The sequence below is a fragment of the Paroedura picta genome, chromosome 3, assembly GCF_049243985.1.
Source record: "Paroedura picta isolate Pp20150507F chromosome 3, Ppicta_v3.0, whole genome shotgun sequence".
NCBI lineage: Eukaryota > Metazoa > Chordata > Lepidosauria > Squamata > Gekkonidae > Paroedura > Paroedura picta.
In genome coordinates, this window is record NC_135371.1 from 28,572,445 (window position 1) to 28,586,577 (window position 14,133).

General features: G+C 42.6%; 1 protein-coding gene across 5 annotated transcripts in view; it reads right to left on the minus strand.

Annotated features, from left to right (window-relative positions):
* Window positions 1-14,133, minus strand: part of CNTN3 (contactin 3) — a 232,517-nt gene that overhangs the window by 86,811 nt on the left and 131,573 nt on the right. The gene's annotated exons all lie outside the window — the stretch shown is intronic.

Here is a 14,133-nt window from a genome sequence, read left to right on the forward strand (position 1 = left end):
AACAGACATCTCTAAAGATGAGACAGTGGTGCTGCAAGTGGATGTGGAGGAATTATGAACCAGCTTTCACCTTGACTTATGATCACTGAGAATGAGGCAGCAGCACTGGTGTAAGGCACAAGGGCTAGGAAGTCCCTTCTCACACACTCACTTTCCTGCAATGTTGTTGCCTCAGTCAACTCAGCCAAGAGGAAAATTTGGGAAGTGCTGCACCATATTATTGCAGATCCCCCATTCCAGTAGCTAAAATACTTCAATCTGGAGACTGCAGCTGTAAATGGATGAGACAGATCATTTGCCAAACCTAAATAACACCTTAAGTTTGTGAAAAAAATCTTATAATAACTTTTTAATGATAAAAAGATTTCAATCAAAACATTTAAAAAATGATTACATTTCTTTTTTCATATTGTCTGTTGGGCTCCAACCCTGTCTTTGAACTGCATCTTCAGTTCTGAGTTTAGTTGGACACCCTTGACACTTCTTGGACTTGTGCCCAGACACATTAATTATATTTCTTCTAATCTACTAAATGTCATATTAGTTTGTTGTGCTACCTATTCCTCACCGAAGCCATTTTATTCTAGGCTTCTTGTCTCTAATTTGGCACTTTTAGCAGAGAATCCAGGAAAGTTTTGTTTCTGACCTGTGGAACCATGCTCCATGACCTCTTTAGCCATGACCAGCAACTGACCAGCTGTGACCCATTATGCACGGGGGGAATAACGCACATTCGGGGTGGAATGACGGCGACTAAAATCACCGATAATGCACGGTGCCGGCTGCAACCGGCTGCAGCTTCGGTGCATGCCGCCAAAAAAGCCGCGTTAGCGAAATTCAGAAGAAAGTGCAGCTTCCGGGTGACCGGGGCGCAACCAGAAGCGGCGCTGGGATCGCCGCATGCATAATCGGTTACTCTGGGTTTTGCCGCCATCGCGCCCCGTCCCGTGCATAACCGATGTGCTTCGCGTCTTCCCACTCGGCGTTTTCCATGTGACCCGAAATTGCCGTTTCGACAGCCGTGCATAATGGGCCTGTGACTAGCATCTGTTGTATTCAGGGATACAACAGGCTTTTCTGCTAGAAATAACATAAAGAGACAACTGGTTTGAAACAAATATAAATATAAAGGTAACAGCCACAGTATTGGATTTGTTTCAAGTAAATTGGCTTTTTTTTGTTGTACATTCCTGTCAACTAGGATTCTTTAGAATTTTTCCCTCAAATTTTTTACCTTTCTGAGTTTTTTTGGGGGGGCGGGGGATTTTACCTTTCTGGGTTTTTTTTTTTTAATATTTTATCCCCCATATGAGATACTAAGCTACGGCAAGATAGTCTGTGCTATAAACCTATGAATGCCGTGGTAACAAGAAAGGAACAAAAATCTTGTTGAACATGTTTACTGGGATTGTAGCATACAAACTGTTTCAGTGGCAAGGGATGAGGAAGTATATCAGTGTACACCAGGTGTGTCTTCTGTCAGATACTTCCTACTGTTGAATTCCCAAACATATAACAAAAAAGTGTTATGAGAATCCAGAGGCATGACCTTATGTTTTCTGCAATCGTGTTTCATCATTTTAAAATTTCTCCTACCTACAGAGTCTTGCAAAACTTATTTCAATCTACTTGTAATCATACTTGCCTGGAAACAACTCCCAGTTGTTTCAGCAGGGATTATGCAGAATAACATTAAAAAATGCTATGGGTTTAATAAACTGCATTTCCTTTATTTATCTTAGAGCTTTTCTTAAATTAAAAAAAAACTATCATGCACTGTTGGTGAGTTTCTGTTGTGTTATTGGTTCTCTTCCTCAGTCTGTATCTTTTATTATCCTTTTATTTAGTTTTCCTCCTGTGCCTTTGTCATTACAGGGGTTATGCAAATCCTACTGGTTCTAATCTGCTTTATGAAACACAGGAAAACATTCCTTGTTTACCTGCAGGCACAATACAGTATACTTTAAAGGCTACCCAAGTTATTGAGTGCCAACCTTCATCTCGTTAAGTTTTCATAGTTAAATGCTACTTGTCCTACTCTCTAATATGCTGAATCCTTAAACATTATTTGATAAAGAATAACTTGCTTTTAATGCCTTAGCGTTATATAATGCCTCAGAGATGGAAATATCCAACTAAAACATTTTTATTTACCTTCAGGATGTCACATCTCAATACCATCTTCCTTACAGACATTGTGTTTACAAGTACACAGCAGTCCTGCTTGCTTTCCGTTGTAACTTATTTACAAACCATGCAGCTACTAAATAATTGTATTAGGATCTGCACTTATGGTCCACACAATACAATCTTGTGCAGAGTTACCCCAGTCCAAGCCCATGGACTAAAGTCACTCTGCATAGAATTGCACTGATATTCTACTACTAAATCTTGTTAGTGTCACAACAATCTATCTAAAACTAAATGATCTATCATTTTTTGTCTTCCAAAGAGTATCAACTCCCAAAGTGAAGCTATTTCATATTCAACGAATAAGATTATGACGTTACAGATGACCAAAAGCAGGAATAGGATAACTGAGGACCCCAGCCCACAAAAAACTGTTGCCTGAGAGCAAGATTATGAATTACTAAGAGTAACAGAGCCTAAGAGATCTTTTAGTCCTATACAGCACTCATTATTGGTCTGGTAAACCATCTAAGACAGCGGTCCCCAACCCCCAGTCCGGGGACCCGGACCGGTCCGTGGATCAGTCGGTACTGGGCCGCGGCTCCTCCTGCTGCTGCCTTGGGGGCTGCCCTGCCACTTTGCCGCCGGCTCACCTTTGGTGCTCTCCGGAGGCCACCATAGCTGGAGCTCCCCCTCGGCGTGCCACTGTGCAGCTGTTGCTCGCAGCGCCCCCCCAATGGGCGGCAGGAAGTCAGGGATGCCAGAGGGAAAGGAAGTGGAGCAGTGGCTCATGCGATGGCAGCGACATCCCTCAGCAAAAGATTACCCCCCTGGGCCTCAGTAAAATTGTCAAGCTTTGACCGGTCCCCGGTGATAAAAAGGTTGGGGATCACTGATCTAAGATGTTCCAGTGAGAGACCTAGCAGCTGCATTCTGCACCAGCTGTAATTTCCGGGTCAAAGACAAGGGAAGGCCTGTATTTGTGCAGAGTGAGTTACAGAAGTCAATCCTGGAGGTGACTGTCATATGGATCCTTACGGCTAGGTGCTCCATGGACAGGTAAGGCACTAGTAGTTTCACTTGGCGTGCAGGCTACTCTTATAACCTGTGCCTCCATCGATAAAGAGGCATCTACCCCCAGATGCCTGGCAAAGTGCAAGAAGTTAAGCTGCACCTCCAAGAGGCTAGGTAAGCACGTTTTCTGATCTGGTCCCTTCCTTCCTAGCCATAGGACCTCCCATCTTGGAGGGGTTGAGTTCCAAGTGACTCTGCTCAAGCCATCCAGCCACAGTTTCCAAACATCTGGCAAATGTTTCCAGGGGGGAGACTTGGCGGCCGTCCATCAGAAAATAGAGGTGGGTTCCATCAGCAGACAAGCACATATTTTCAGATGATTTGCGAACAGAACTATACCTGCACTCTGGGCTTGCTAATGGTTTGCTCTTCATCACCAAAGAGAACCTGCAGTGTTTCATGTATTGTTTAGACGTTTTATGTAAACTGCCCTGAGCCTTCGGGGAGAGCGGTATATAAATAGAATAAATAAATAAAATAAATACTGGAGGCCTGCAGAAACAGGGCTGGCGCAGGCCTGTGTCACTCCATTGCCTCCACCCCTCAGAAACTAAGCTGAAGAAGGCCTATCCTGCTCCATCATCCCCCATCCCCACGCCAGATACAGAGCCGGGGCAGGAATCTGTTGTTCCATTGCCCCCATGGCCATTCCAGTAACACATACAGGGCCAGAACAAGCCTATGTGGCAGGCCTATGCTGCTCTCTCACCCTCACTCCCATGTCAGAAATATATTTCCCTATTTGTTCCCTATTTTTATTGCATTCAACAAATACAAATTTTCAACACAGCAATATATCCACTACTGCTAAAATGAAAAAGTGTTCCTTTTTAAAGTAACCTTTTGTAAAATGAATTTCTATCGATGGTGTGTCAATGAGAATGGACAACTGAACATGAAACTAAGCAAAAATTCTGTGAGACTGAAAGCTTTAATTCTATTTCCAATGTAGTGAAAATGCAAAGTAACTTCAATAAAAGCACTTAACTTGCTACTGAGTAAACCAGAAAAGCATCAGGATTCACTCTCTAAATAAAGATGCATGGCTACAATAGAAATAAAGCTTAACATTAATAGAGCTCTAGAAACTAAATCTTCCATTTAAAATACATTTTCATTGATTCTTTTGAAAATCAAACACAGTATTCCATCCTCATGGACCTCTATAAGGTTTTATAGTTTGTCAAAGCAAAGTTGTATTATTTACCAAAAAATATGCAATAAAGATCTCGTTGAGTAAGTTGTAGCTAATGTATTTTCCGTTTGTAGTTATATTATTTTGAGAAAATAGAATTCTGCTGTCAATTACATTTCTTTATTTGATTTCCAATTAAACATGGAAACGATACATCTTAGTAATTTCCTACGAGACAATCCTCCACATTCAGTAACATTTTTTTTCCAGGCCACCAACAGCAGAAGCCGCAGGGATTAACATTATTCAATTGTATTGCTTTCGTAATGTGTTTAATTTCTAGTATATTCTCTGAATAATTTAATTTACTTTCACGTCTTCTTCTGTTGGGAAGCTCGCAGTGACGTCTACAAAAAGCTGTGTTATATTGACCAAGGTTTCGCAGGCTGCAGCAGGTAGCCCTGTAGGGCTGAGTACAAGGTACAGTGCAGACTGGCAAGAGTTTACCCTGCTAAATTTGAAGCAGGTATTCAGCTGCAACAATAGATTCCTCAATGTAAGCACAAGACCAGAGATGAGACACTGGAACAGCATCCCGTACCAACTCTGTCCTCATTTCTTCTCAAGGGACATTATCGTCAAGGATACGGATACTATCAAATGTGGACTATCAATGTGATCAATAACAAACCCAGTTTAACAACATTACACGAATCAAGTCATTCCCCTCATTGTCTTGATACTGTTTAGTGTTCACATCAGATTCTGTGTGGCGTTTTGGAGTTGCGCAGTAGCTTCCTGTGTTATAGGGTCACGGTTTAATAATGCCTTATTAGACAAGCTTCATTTGTGTTGCAGTTTGTGGATGCCTTTTGCATCTGCACAGCTGGTAAATTCTTCCCAAGGTCATGCCATTAGTGACCTACTGTTTAAGGACAACTCGCCCACACTTTGGTCCGTCTTTATGCTTGTGAAGCAGGATGTATCATTTAAACAGCGCACGTGTTGTCTGTTTTTGAGACTATGCAATCACCCATCTGCATTTATTTTTTCCACATGACGGAACATGCTCAAGTTATTTGGATGCAGACTAACAACCTGTTCAAAATTGGCTTCCCCGGTCGCTTCATGCAAAGAGGATGTGAACCAAAACAGTAGGTAATCTGGTATCCAATAACATTAAGCGCTGTACTAATATGATACTTCCAATAATGTTCCAGAAATATTGTGTCATTTACATAGGCCAAATTTCACATCATATATATCAGAAAATGTCTACATATCTGACATTAAAATTAAAACATGCAGAAACCAGTGGGGGAGCATTACAGTCTCCCTGACCATTCAATAATAATGCTTAAAAGGGAGATTGCAGGGGGTAGCTCCTGAGATAGAAGTCACATGCCAGATATGAAACAACCAGAGGTACATAAGCCCCCTTACATGATTATTATGTGTAATATTCAGATTTATCTTTGCTAATTCATCAACAGTTGTGAATGGCCACACAGACCAAGTTAAATGTTTGCTTTTTTCATTGGATCTTGTTTTCCTCTGTGCTCTCTTTAATGCAGCAGTTATGTCCTTGGCAAATGGGTTTTCTGATTTCTCATTCTTCTCTCCCTGCCATACCCTGCTATCGTGGTATAAATCTCTCTGCCAAGCTACCAATGCTTCATCAAGAATATGTCATGTGAGACCAGTCTTATCTCCTGTTTTGATAAAATAACTTATGTGGTAGGCCATGGGGATATATTTGATTTCAGCAAAACAATTCACAAAGGTGTTTTCCATATAGAGGTGGGGCCCCACTTGGTGGAATGAGCTCCCAGAAGAGATCAGGGACCTGAAGAGACTAAAATAGTTCTGCAGGGCCTGCAAAATGGAGCTCTTCCATCAAGCCTTTGGTTGAGGACAATGAAGCAACACCAACCACAAGCTCGCTCCCAACTACAGGTTATGCCCAACAGAGACTACATGGGTTGATGCCTGACTCGTCCATATGTCACAGAAAACAACACTTATGGTTGAATAATCAATAGTTCGCACAGTTATGACCATTAAATGTTATTCAAGTTCAACAATTTATAAACAAAAATGTTGATGCATTCTGTATTGTTAATATTAAAAATGTTACAAGTCTATGTACCACGAATTTTTACTCTAAACTACCCCGAGCCATAAGTGAAGGCGGTATAGAAATTTTACTACATAAATAAAATAAATAGATAATTAATATGTGGTATACTCATTGCTGCTACAGCTGCTGATACAACACAGTGTTCAATGTGGCTTTTGTACGGCAGGTTTATCTACATTTCCCCTTCCATACATTTCCCCTACACCCCCCCCCCTCCCTAGTACTACCAGAGTGGTTTATTTTTCAGGTTTTTTTAAAATCAGCAATTAAATTCTAATTATATTATTATTATCATCTGTTTACCAGATTCACTGAAATCCGAGATTTCCTTATTTTAATGCTGGTCTCTTTCTTATGGCGTAGAGATCTGCTTTTTTCTGCAATGATGTTGCTTTGTTGTTAGGTGCGAAGTCGTGTCTGACCCATCGCGACCCCATGGACAATGATCCTCCAGGCCTTCCTGTCCTCTACCATTCCCCGGAGTCCCTTTAAGTTTGTACCTACAACTTCAGTTACTCCATCCAGCCACCTCACTCTCTGTCGTCCCCTTCTTCTTTTGCCCTCAATCACTCCCAGCATTAGGCTCTTCTCCAGGGAGTCCTTCCTTCTCATGAGGTGGCCAAGGTATTTGAGTTTCATCTTCAGGATCTGGCCTTCTAAGGAGCAGTCCGGGCTGATCTCCTCTAGGACTGACCGGTTTGTTCGCCTTGCAGTCCAAGGGACTCGCAAGAGTCTTCTCCAGCAGTTGCTAGAGGCTTTTTAAAAAATGAAAGCTAGAAAATCAGATATAAACATATCATTTTAATATAGTATTGCAAGAACAAGGCATCAATTACCATTTAAAAAATTATCTGGCAAAGGGAGGGGAAAATGACTGCCATAACAGACAGAAGGAAAGGAAATGGCAGCCTGTTGTTTGGGTGGGGAAATCTGGACTTTCCTAACGACTTGGCTTGTAACCAGCTTTGCTGCACTCTTTCTACAAATAGGAAAGCACCTTTGGGGAAGATCACAGGAAAGACGGGGGAAACCTGGGATGGAAACAGAAGTATCATGACATTTTGGGTTAACAGGGAAAGAAAACTCACCTATCAATAGCATCCACAGTTAGACAAACAACCATAGTCTTCCATAATTAGAGCTGTGACTTACATCTGGGCTCTCCATTGCTGCCGCAGAGGAGCGAGCCTGGCAGTGAAGAAAAGACGTCTCTCTTCTGACGCGCCTCCCAGGACGTGCCTCTGATAGAGGCTCTGTGAGGCACATTGCGCCTCTGTTGGGTGGGGGGAGGATGAAGGGGCCAGACACGCGTGCTCAGCCTCTTCCCTCCCTGATGCTGCTGCAATACAGCCCCTGAGAAAAGTGCTGCAGAACCTTGCACTACGTCCCAATATTATTTAGCGTATTTAGTGATAAGGATCAGTACATGTCACAGGCTCCGATCCTTGTTTTCAATGCAAGGAGGACATAGCTGGCATCCCAATTTGAAATGGGGGAAAGAATGAACATCAGTTAGTTTATTCTCATCCTACAGGTCAATACAATTAACTAGCCACATCTAAACATTAGTTTAGAGTTGGTTACTTCACCAGGCTGGAGAGTGCATAGTCACACTGTGTTTCCTTGGGTAATGAAAAACAGTGAAGTGTTATATATTATTTAATAATGTAAGAGGTATATAGATTGCCACTGGCAGTGGGCATGGACTGGAAAATTCTGGTTCGATTTGGTCCATTCTCCCAGCTTAAAAGTGAGGGAAAGTCAAACAGCAGGTTAAAATGGCTTCCTGCCAAACATCTGATCATGTTTGGAGTCTGCTGGACAGCTCAGCAGACCCCTCCAAGAGGCTTGAGATCCGCTGGGATGCCCTGCAGCAGCCATTTCAGCAGACCAGTTGCTTTCTCTCCCTTTCAAAACACAGAAGGAGAACCAATGCGCTGAATTGGCTTGCAGTCATTGTAGGGTGTCAGCAGGGCATTTGCACCCATCTCCTGTCAGTCTAAAATGGCTGCTAACTGGATCCCAAACAGAACTGAATAAAAGTCAATGAAAAGATTGGGGGAGGTGCCTCCCCCTCACCTTGGTTTGAGGAGCACAAACTAGGACAATTTCATGGCATATTTTGGTTCATGCCCATCCCTAATTGGTACCAATTTTGTAATCAAGCCTTTCCCCAACAGAGGAATAAATGAGTAACTAATAACAAAATGAATAGTATGAGATAAGATACCAAAGTAGTAATTATTCTCCCACAAATTTATTCAAAGCAATTCTACATCTACATTAGCTCTGTTAAACTCTTTAATGAAGAACATATGAAAGGTCATAATTTCAGCATTCTGGAATGTTGTGCATGATGCAAAACTTGATATCCTGACAGTATAAGGCACATGGACACAAAGTATATACTAGCAAGAAGCTATACATAGTTGAAAGGAGTGAAAAAAGTCACAGATCAACTCTGACAATTCTTGTGTCTACAGATCCACTCACTTGTTTGCTTGTTTTTCACCCTCATTACCTAATTAGAATCTGAGCAGATGTTTTCTTGATTAACAGTGTAAAAATTGTGATACTAATGAGTTAAACAACATACTTTAAAAAATTTACAGGGAAATACAATCTGAAAATAAGAACAAGACTGAGTATGAATTTTTTCATACATCTGGTTGGGTGGGAACTGAAGTATAATGTGAAATTAGTTCTGAAGAACTACAAGATACAAAAAGCAAAAACAAACACCCCCCCCCCCCAAACCAGAGGTGCAAAGACAGACAAGAATGTGGCAGTACCACTGAGTCCCTCTGGTCTTTTTAAAAGTCTTCAGAGTCCAAATTATATTTTAACGTACTGAATTTCAGATGCTGTTGGCTAAACATACATCAGAAATTATTTGCAAAAATAAAGATTAAAGATATCAAAACAATACAGCTCTCCACACGACTATATATTTTACAAGTCAGTGCTTACAGGTCAATCAACTTATTTTCACAAACAGAGGAACAGAAGCGAAAGTCTTAAGAGCAAAATTCGAGGCTTATCACACAGAATTTAAATGCGACATTCACACTCCACATCTGATAACTCTGTGACTGCTTCAGTTTTCTGAACCTATGAGACTTGAGAGAAGGTAACGTTAAGTGATACCAAAATAAAAATTAACAGCTTTAGCACACCGCATAATACAAAATACCTGTTTGCATGTTTGTCTGGTCTAATAATAGCCCAGTTACATTGGCAGGATCCATAGCTGTCTGCAAGTGTGTATTCTTTGTGGTGCCCCTCTCCTTTGTGGAATGGCCTGCCAGATAAGGTCAGGAAGTTTCCCATGCTTCTGGCATTCCACACACGACTTAAAACAGAATTGTTTTGGAAGGTATTTTTATTGAGGTGATAGGGCTCTGCTACAAGGAAATAGTTCAGGAGATGCTTCAAGGAAAGGAATAGATCTGTTTTCTTTTCTCTGATGATGCTATATGCATTATTTTGTTCTCTGTGCATTCTCTTTCTACTTATGCAATGTCATTTACTGCTGGCTTACACACGTCATCATGTGTACTATTTCTGCTCGTTTCAGAATTCTGTGATCCCAGGTTTATCCTATCGCTTATTAGAGGTCTTACCTTACTCATTGTAGTCATTTACACCGTGTAATCCATCTCAGGTTTCAGTGGGGAAGGCAGAGTATAAACAGCATAAATAAATAATTATTAATATTAAATCTAAGACAACTAGCACACAGTGCTCCTCCTATAAAGCTATGTATTAGCAAAAAGTGTCCATATTGGAATTAACCAGAAGTATACATTCATCACTTGTTAGCTTTGAGTTAAGTTAAGAGGCCTAAATGTATTGGGGGGGGGGGCAGTGGTCCGCTTTCACAAGACTGTGGATTTTAATTAAAAGCAGCTCCTGGAGGTTAATTAGATCAGCAGTGTGGAGCTGCGGGAAGGAGTGTTTAAGGTTTCACCACTGGGGCTAACAGCAGTCTCAAGAGTGATTAATAACACATCTCTTGCATCACATCTGCTTTGGCTCTAAGAAGTGCAATCTGATGCAGAGTCAAGCTCGCCTTAGTTTATTGATTTCTATAATTTTAAGAACGCCTGAGTTTGCATAGGATTAGGCTGCACAGGCCCATTTTGAAAAGCAGAACTCACGGTGGAATATAATTAGAAGTGGGGATGCGGAGGAGTGCAAATCAATATCAGTGTTAGTATAGGATTAGCTGGAAGCAGTAGCTGTGAGGTACGAAAAGTATATTGAACAGCAAGAATTTGTGCCATGGGAAGTGTATACCTATGAGTTAAAGTTATGGAAAACATTGGGACATCTTGGCACCTGCTATTAAGACACGGAATGAGGTGCCTGGTGTAGTGATTAAAAGTGGCAGCTTCCAATCCGCCGAGCTTGGTTCGATTCCTCAGTCCTTCACATGCAGCCAGCTGGGTAACCTTCGGCTAGTCACAGTTCTGATAGTGCTGTTCTCACACAGCAGTCTCTATCAGCTCTCAACCCCACCAACCTTAGGGTCTGTTGGTGGGAGAAGAAGGGAAGACAATTGAAAGCCGCTTTGAGACTCATTCTGGTAGTATAAAAAGAAACTCTTCTTCTAAAATAGATGGATAGGACACGCTGCTATTTTTCACTTTCTTCCTATGCCTACATCTCTCTTTAACTCCCTCCTATCTCATTTTCTCATGCCTTGTGCTTGACTGTGTAACTTGAAGACATTCAGGGCTATGAATTTATATTGCAGAGCAAGCTCCAATCAACGGTGTAGGGAGTGCAGGACTAAAAAGTGAGAAGGAATCAGGAGCTGGTACTTCCGCCCTGTTTGTTAATTGGAATAATACAGAAAAATGCCAGAGAACAAGAAGTCCATTCCTTAGTTCACTAAACAAGATGCTGGTTGTGAGAAAATGTGGGTGCTAAAGAACAATCTTGAAGCATAGCCTGCATTTTCTAAAGCCTATAGGAATGTCTTCTGGTATGAATATCACAACACCGCCTGCGGCGCCATGGGCACCGCGGACTAAATAAAGCCATAAGGGCTTTGTGGGAGGAGTTAGGGTGGGCTCTGTCCAGGATGAGGAAGGGTGCCGATTGGCCCCTTCCTCTGGACAGACCATCGGCCGGGCCAATCGGCAGGCACGAAGCGCCTGCCGATTGGCCCGGCCGATTCCCGCCCTGGCAAAGGGAGCAACTGCGAGTTGTTCTCTTGCCAGTGGCCTGACGCGCCGGGAGGCACAAAGCGCCTCCCGTCGCGTCAGCCCACTGGCAAGGGAGCCCCCGGGCCTCCTTGCCCAGCGGCCTGACGCGGTGAGAGCCACGAAGCACCTCTCTCCCCATCAGCCCGCCGCCGAGGGAGCCCCCGGCAGTCACGCGGAGCATCAGCCCACTGCCCAAGGGAGCCCCTGGCAGTCGCGCAGAGCGCGGCTGCCGGGGGCTCCCTGCCCGGCAGCCTGATGTGGCGAGAGGCGCGAAGCGCCTCTCGCCACGTCAAGCTGCTGCACCACATCACAACTGCCACCGCCCAACAGAGCAGCGCCGGCACCGCCGTGGAAACCCCCACCGGAGGCACACCTGACGAACTAGCATACCCCACCAGCGCGGCCCCCACCACGAACAACAAACACCCGGGTAGGCCGCGGCGCGGGGGGGGGCGGACACACAGCTAGCGCCCGCTGTATTGCAGCTACAGCGGGCTTACTAGTATGAATATATGATTGCTTTACTGTGTGAACAGCCTTCAGTAATATGATACACAGATTTAAAAAAAAACACATATGCACAAACAACACAAATAAATAATTAGCATGAGTATTGCACAATGAGCAGCCTCTTTTTATTCCACCCCCCCAAACCCCTCTGCAAATTATATAAGAAATACAAAACATGGAAAAATCATTGTGAAATTTTAATATTCTCATTGATATACCTATGCCGTGAGAGAAATTAATGCTGAAACTTTGAGCAAAAATTCATTTCTCCCTTGAAGTGCATGCAATACCATTTTGATTTGAAACTGATGCAAATCATTAATCTTTTTGGCATAAAAGGTTAATTATTCAGCAGATAAAATTCAGAAAGGTGACTTTCCAGCTAAGAGTGAGGATGAAAATGCATGCCATCTCCTTAGAAAACTAGAACAATTGAAGTTATGAGAGCAATTGCCTACATAAGCAGCAAAATTGTAGAGAAAAGTTAACATGAAGCAGGCCGGCAGATAACCTATAAAGGTTCAGATAAGTCCACTGCATGTTTATCTTCCCCTCCCCCCCACCAGAACTGGAATATCGGACACAATTTATATTCTATTGCATCTGTGGACACTACAGGGATTTGAATATGGGAGTGGGTGTCACAAATAAAATAGTTGCCATGGGGACTGGGAGCAATCATGGAATGTTGGGACATTCAACAACAGAGGCATCTGTTTCTAAATGGGTACTCCCTTAAAAACACAAAGACAAGATCTCCAAGTTAAGTGAAGTATCAAAATTCCCAAGTGCACCACCCTAGGGCCCAAGGCTCTACAGCAGTACTAAAAGGGAAAATCACATCCATTTACATTAGTATCATAAAAGGTAAAGGTAAAGGTATCCCCTGTGCAAGCACCGGGTCATGTCTGACCCTTAGGGTGATGCCCTCTAGCGTTTTCATGGCAGACTCAATACGGGGTGGTTTGCCAGTGCCTTCCCCAGTCATGACCGTTTACCCCCCAGCAGCAGGCTGGGTACTCATTCTACCGACCTCGGAAGGATGGAAGGCTGAGTCAACCTTGAGCCGGCTGCTGGGATCGAAGTCCCAACCTCATGGGCAGACAGCTTCAGACAGCATTTCTGCCGTTTACCACTCTGCACCACAAGAGGCTCAATTAGTATCATACACGGCACTATGTCCAAATTTCAGTTTTGCAGAAATATTTTAACAAATATTCTTGTACCTTTAAAGCAGTAGTATCGATACTGCTCTCTGTCATTTTACATCATGTTTTTTGAGGCCAAAACTGCATGATACTTCTCAATCGCACAACTTCTACCTGCTGAACTGTTCCCAGATGGGCAACTCTGCATGGAAAGGTCCATTGTAAATGAACAGACAGAGCCATGAGATACTAGTTGTTAAATATTAACAGCAATGCCATGGAGTGAAGCTGTGAGATAAGGGCCCCTTGTTTACCCGGTTCTGAGTACAGTGATACAGGGTTTCATAGAACCTATTAATGTCCCTATTAATGAGCCTTCTCCAAAGCTATCTGGCCATTTAGACAGCACTGTGCTTCCTTCACATCCTTTTTCACTGCACAATCTCCCTTGAACTTCCATCTTTCACTGTGTAGCTGTATCACTGAAGTGCCATATTGGTCTAGCACTACTGCTCAACTTAGAGTGTTCAAAAAAGTTTGATGAATATTGCAGAGAAAAAAACTGTTTGTGTGTGTGTGTGTGTGTGGGGGGAAGTATGGTGCTATTGGTAACACTGCAGACATTTTAAACAGCACATGACAGCGGTTCAGAAGTACAAAGAAGAGGTCAAAATGAAAGAATGCAATTTACCTCACAAGCAGTTCAACCAAGCTTTGCTAACCCACACAAATAGCTTTGTAGGATTTTAGCTGTTAACAGCCCATTGTTAAAACATTTCTGAA